Genomic DNA, 6000 nt, shown 5'->3' with positions numbered 1-6000 from the left:
AACATGTATTGTATGACCTGCTACTGTAACTTTGGTTGGTGAGTTTGAACTTTAATTAATTAACTGTTCAATCATATGATCAATTTGTGACCTACATTGTATTATGTATTTGCTTATATTGATCTGTGTATTATGTATTGGCTTATATTGATCTTGCCACGTGGCATCATGACACTTAATAGTTAGCGACAATTCTTCCTAAAACAATGACAACAGCCATTGTCGCAAATTTAGTGATGAAGTAGTATTGTCGAAAGTTTAGCGACAAAAAAAACTCGTGTTCGCCACCAAAGGTGTTTAAACACGTCAGATAGGCGACAAATGGGAATTCGTCGCGCTCAAGTCACCAAATCCGTAACTTGACGTAAATTTAGTCTTCAACGACAATAGTTGGTTGTCGTAGAAGGTCAAGTGTGTTGTAGTGCCACCTCATCTACGCTGGATGACCTCCACCTCGACATTGTGCTCCGAAAACACAAATGGGTCTATGAGTTCTCCTTTCCCTCTCCCTTCCCCTATTTAAAGAGGAGATGCAGCAGTTGAAGAGGGACAAAGGATTGGGGCGAGAAACCCTCTCCCTTCCCCCATTCAATGCGGATGGGAAACGATGGGACGCGCCCTGATCGATGGGACACGCCCTGCCCGACGGAACGACGCCTGGTCAGACGAGACGTGGCCTGGGTATGGCCCACCACTACCGCACATCAGGCGCGAGAAACAAAGCGCCACCATGCGCAGGCGGCCCTCCACCTTCCTAGGCGGGACTTGGAAAGGCCCCACTACGGGATCTCTGCCGAGGAGGGGCCATCGGGCTTCCTAAGTCAATCGGACAGCTCAGGCAAACACCGAGAGACAAGTAAGGAGCAGAGGGACGCCCCATGTGGGCCATGTCGACTCCGTCATGAACAATGAGCGCAGATCCCGGTCAGACATTTCTGATTGGAGATCCTCAAACCCCATCACTCGAGTCATCAATGTAACATTACTAAACCCCCACTATTTCTTTATATAATCATTCATTCATCTATACACGCATTTATTCAATCCATACATCCGAAGCATCACAACGCTCCGTATTGCGTCACGAAGCGGCAGTTGCCTCATTCAAACATGAGCAACGACCGACCGGGGTTCGAAGGCCGGTCCATGAAGGGCTCGAGGAGCCCCGAACGGCCCTCCCCCAGTCTGCCCTGAAGTAGACAGGGTCAACTCAATCTTCTTGTTCGATCCTAACATCTGCCAAACCCATAAGATCTCCATCGAGGGGAGGCCAGCAGGCCACCCGGGTCGGTCTTCGGAATGACTCGGGCATCTGTCGGGTTGCAGGTTAAGGAGTAGTAGAATGTCACATGAGGGCTATGCGGACCCAGACACGAACGACGGACCCAGATTTCACTCGATCATACCTGTTAGCGACCTCACCGAGCACGTCACTCGAGCCATCGAGGCAAACGACGTTAGCTCAGCTCCTCCGGTTGTAAGAAACCGCGGACGGGGTAACGCACAAAACTCAACCGACCCCTACCAAGCCCAACAGGGCTCAGGGGCTCAAGACAACTAAACTGCCTCCGTGCGCCCGATGCTAGGATCCGCGAGCTCTGCCTCGCTCGATCTCTAAAACTGCCACGGTGTGCCCGATGCCAGGATCCGTGAGCTCCGTCTCACCCGATCCCTAAACTGCCTCGGCTGCGCCCGACACCAGAATCTGCGAGCTCCGTCTCGCCCGATCCCTAAAACTGCCTCGGCTGCGTCCGACGCCAGGATCCGCGAGCTCCGTCTTGCCCGATCCCTAAACTATCTCGGTTGCGCCCAACGCCAAGATCCGCGAGCTCCGTCTCGCCAAATCCCTAAACTACATTGGCTGAGTCCGATGTTAGGATCCGTGAGCTTCATCACGCCCGATCCCTAAACTGCCTCGGCTGCGCCCGACGCCAGGATCCGCGAGCTCTGTCTCGCTCGATCCCTAAAACTACCTTGGTTGTGCCCGACGCCAGGATCCGCGAGCTCCGTCTCGCCCGATCCCAACTGCCCACTGATAAAACCCCCCAGACGACTCTACCCGAATCGCTCGGGGGCTCGGGGGTTACACCCGTGGGTGCACTCGCGCGCACTCGCTGACGAAACAAAAACTTTCCCCGTTGGCAACACAAAAAAAACCCCAGATAATTCAACCCGAATCACCCGGGGACTCGGGGGCTACCCTGCGGGTGCGCTCGCGCGCACCCGCCGTTAAGACAAAAATCCCCCAGACGATTCTACCCAAATCGCTCGGGGGCTCGGGGGCTTCTGTCAGGTTCATAAACCGGGGTCCCTCATGGACCGGCTTCCCATCAAAGGTTTGGCCCAGCAGACAACATTGCGAACGACGCGCAACTCCTGGGCCGGTCCAAATACCTAAATGACAGGCCAGAAGGGCACTCCAATCTCCAACCGAAAGGCCTCGCTAAGGCAGAACAAACGCTCGCTTCCGACTCCGGCCCACCTCTCCGACCGGAAGGCCTGGCCAAAGGAGAACTGCGCTCGCTTCCGGCTTCGGCCCGCCTTTCCGACCAGAAGGCCTGGCCAAATACTACTTCCAACTTCGACCCGCGTCTCCGACTGGGGATATACCGAACCTCTGCTTATAGCTCCTCTCCAACTAGCACAGTCGGAGCCAACTAGGACCAACCGACTAGGGACGTCCGCTCGGTAAGGATCAGGAAACGGGCAGAACAAGTAAAGCAGGACTCTCAAAGTCAACAACAATATCGAGGATCGTATCTTGTACACCTGCAGGACAGTACCCTGCAACCTTCCTGGCATTTCAGAACCCAAGCAGTGTTATGGGCGCTGATATTTTCTCTATAATGTTGTGGGCGCCATCAACTTCCATAACAAACAAATACGGTAAGGCTCCCCCCACATGCCTCTGGGCATCAACAATGTTGCGGGCGCTGGCATTTACCATACCGGACGAACATGGTAAAATCCCCTACGTACCTCTGGGCATCAACGGTATGACAGGCATCGACGTCTGCCATACCAGAAGAAGAAGACGCAACATCCTACATGCATCTGACATTAACAGTGTTATGGGCGCCTACAATCATCTTGTATCCGACGGCGTGGACGGCAAGACTTAGCATACGTACACTCTCTCTCTTGTAAGGTCATCCCCTTCATCTATAAAAGGGAATGTGCTCTCTCTCAACAGATAGATCCCTCAGTTAATTTACATCGATTTATCCGTTGTAGCTTTAGACACTCTATAGCTACACAGAGCGCATGCTCAAATACTTAGCACGTAGCGGAGCTTCCATCACTCTCGGCCCTTCAGATCAGAGTCCGATCGGACCTCTTGTACCCCCATCTTTCTCCCTTCCATTTGTAACCCCACAGCAAACTTTGAGCACCTGGGCTCAGGAATAAAGTCACCGATCGAGTCAAACTAGACGTAGGGCATGTTGCTTGAACCAGTATAAACCCTGTGTCATTGAGTGCTAGGTCACCTCCGATCATAACGTACAGTAAAATTATAAATATTTACGTATTGGTCGTTTTCTACACCAACGTCATGAAATACTACATATTTATCCACTATATACTATATACTAGTAGATCCAAATAACTCATCGATCAAACAGCCATCACCTTGCGGTTATCGTTCCTGGCGACCGGCTCCACCGCTTCGTTGCGCGACGACGGCCCGCAGACCGACCCCATGCTGGCCGCCGCTCTTCTTCCCCTGCCCGCCGCCAGCCTTGTCCGCGCCTTCCGCCGCGAAGCTGCTCGCTTCTTGCTCCCAGTCACCCCAGCCTGCTGCTGCTTGGTGATACTATAGCTGCTTCCAACGGATGAGCTCCGCACCGGCGACGTCGCCTGGCTGCTGCCCGCGGGGGCGGCGGACCGCACGGCGGGAAACTGGTGCGCGCGCAGCTGGCCGTCGGAGAACACCATGCTGGCTGGCGACGCCAAGCTGTAGCTGACGAAGGCGCTGAACTCGAAGCTCGCGTCCGTGGAGGCCTCCACCACCGCCACCGCCGGCGCACTCTTCCGGGCACCGCCGCCGCGGCCGTTGTAGGTGGGGCGCCGGATGGGCCCCAGCATCTTACTACTATCCGACGACGCGCTGTCGACGTTGACGTTGGCTACACGGCCGGCGTCCACGGCCGTCATCGGCTCCTGCAGCGCCCGTGGCGACTTGCTCATGGTTTGGCACGTACTTCTCAGTACCTAGCTAGTGGCAAGTGATGTCTAGCTAGCTTCGCTTCACAACTGCTAGCTTGTGCCGAGCTGCGAGCTAGCAGTGGTTATAAATACGTCATGGCGCCCATGTAGATCCAAAGATGTGCTTGGTATAAGCGGCAAGCGTGGTGATAACATCGAAGAAGGTCCGGGTGCCGGGGGCTCGATCGGCATATCCGAAAGCGATGCGCGCGCTTGTCCAGTTCGTCGGCTACCCGCTGCCGGGTTTACGTCACCTCGTCACGGCAGAAGAAGGTTTCAGCTCGTCGTTTTCCATATCCACAGGTGCTACAGGTCGTGTGCCTTGGATCCGCGGCGCCGTAGGTTCCGGGTTGTCGCGAGGAGAAGAGGCGGTGGTGGCCGGCCTACACGGACGTCTGATTGACATTGAGGGTTCTGGACCCAATCAGATCCACACGCCTGCTATGTCATGTGTTTGTTTTGTACGTAAGAGCTGACTGGGTAATTATAATCTAAGCTTCGGTCACCAATGCCGACGTATTTCAGTGTTGCCAACTTGCCATTTGAAAACGATTTCTGTGTAGATTTTCCTTTGAAATATTATTTCATAAAAGGAATAAGTTCAGAAAAAACCTTCAAGTATCCAAGTTCAATTCGTCCACTTAACCTATTCAATTCTGAAACCAAATATTATTTAGTGCCCAAAAGTACTCAAAACCATCTTTTTTCTCGAATACGCAAAAGATTTTACGTATCATTGTATTAAGAAGAAGAATTTGAGCAAATAGACAACGCGTCTATGTCAAGCGCCGAAAGGGGTCGACCTAAAACAGCCGTAGCTGGACCATCCTAGCAAAAATACCTCTAGTTTTGATATTACATAAATGGAAAACAACCAAAACCGACGCAGCGGTGCGACCTAGGAAGTGGCCTTGCTCCTATAGTTGTCCAAACGGGCTGCCCAGGCACGGCACGACACTGGCACGGTCAGGCACGGTGGCGCTGCCGTGTCGTGCCGTATCGTGTCGCCATGCCAAGATCGCGGCCCAGGCACGACACTATGCCGGTTGAACCACTACTACAGAAATAAGATCTAGTCCCGGTTGGGAACTAGCTCTACTCCTGGTTTCCCAACCGGGACTAGCAATCCGGGGCTAAAGGTGTTGTTCTTTAGTCCCGATTTGCCACAACCGGGACTAAAGATCCTCCCAGCTTTAAAAAAAATAATGCCTCCCACCGCTGCGCCCTGTGAGATTCGAACCCAAGACCTCATACACTGCCTCGCGCGTAGCTTACTACCCCACCTACACAACACATCTAACAATGGATGGGATGCTTTCCTTTTAAACTAACCCATCCGGGGACCTTTAGTCCGGGTTGGTGTTACCAACCGGGACTAAAGGGTCTACCTTTAGTCTGGGTTGGTATTACCAACCGGGACTAAAGGTTGGAGGACTTTTAGTCCCGGTTTAGCCGTTGGGCAGGGACCTTTAGTCTCGGTTGGAGATACCAACCGGGACTAAAGGCCTTCTAGTCCCGGGGGCAAAAAAATGCCGAGGCTAATGCCAAATTGAGACATCGTTCTAAAGTCTGTTCTCTAGTAGTGAACCATGTCATGTCGTGCCGCTAGGCATGGCGGCCCCTAGCGCCGTTGCCAGCCCTGGCTCCACTACTACAAAAACGATTTGTAGCAACACATTGCTTTCTTTGTAGGGGCGGCTCTATATTGAGCCGCCCCTATAAATGGTTGTCAAATGAGCCGCCCTTATACATGAATTTGTAGGAGCGGCTCTATATCCAACCGCCCCTACAAAT

The sequence above is a fragment of the Miscanthus floridulus genome, chromosome 1 (assembly GCF_019320115.1).
Source record: "Miscanthus floridulus cultivar M001 chromosome 1, ASM1932011v1, whole genome shotgun sequence".
NCBI classification, from domain to species: Eukaryota; Viridiplantae; Streptophyta; class Magnoliopsida; order Poales; family Poaceae; genus Miscanthus; species Miscanthus floridulus.
Note: the sequence above shows the minus strand (reverse complement) of the source record.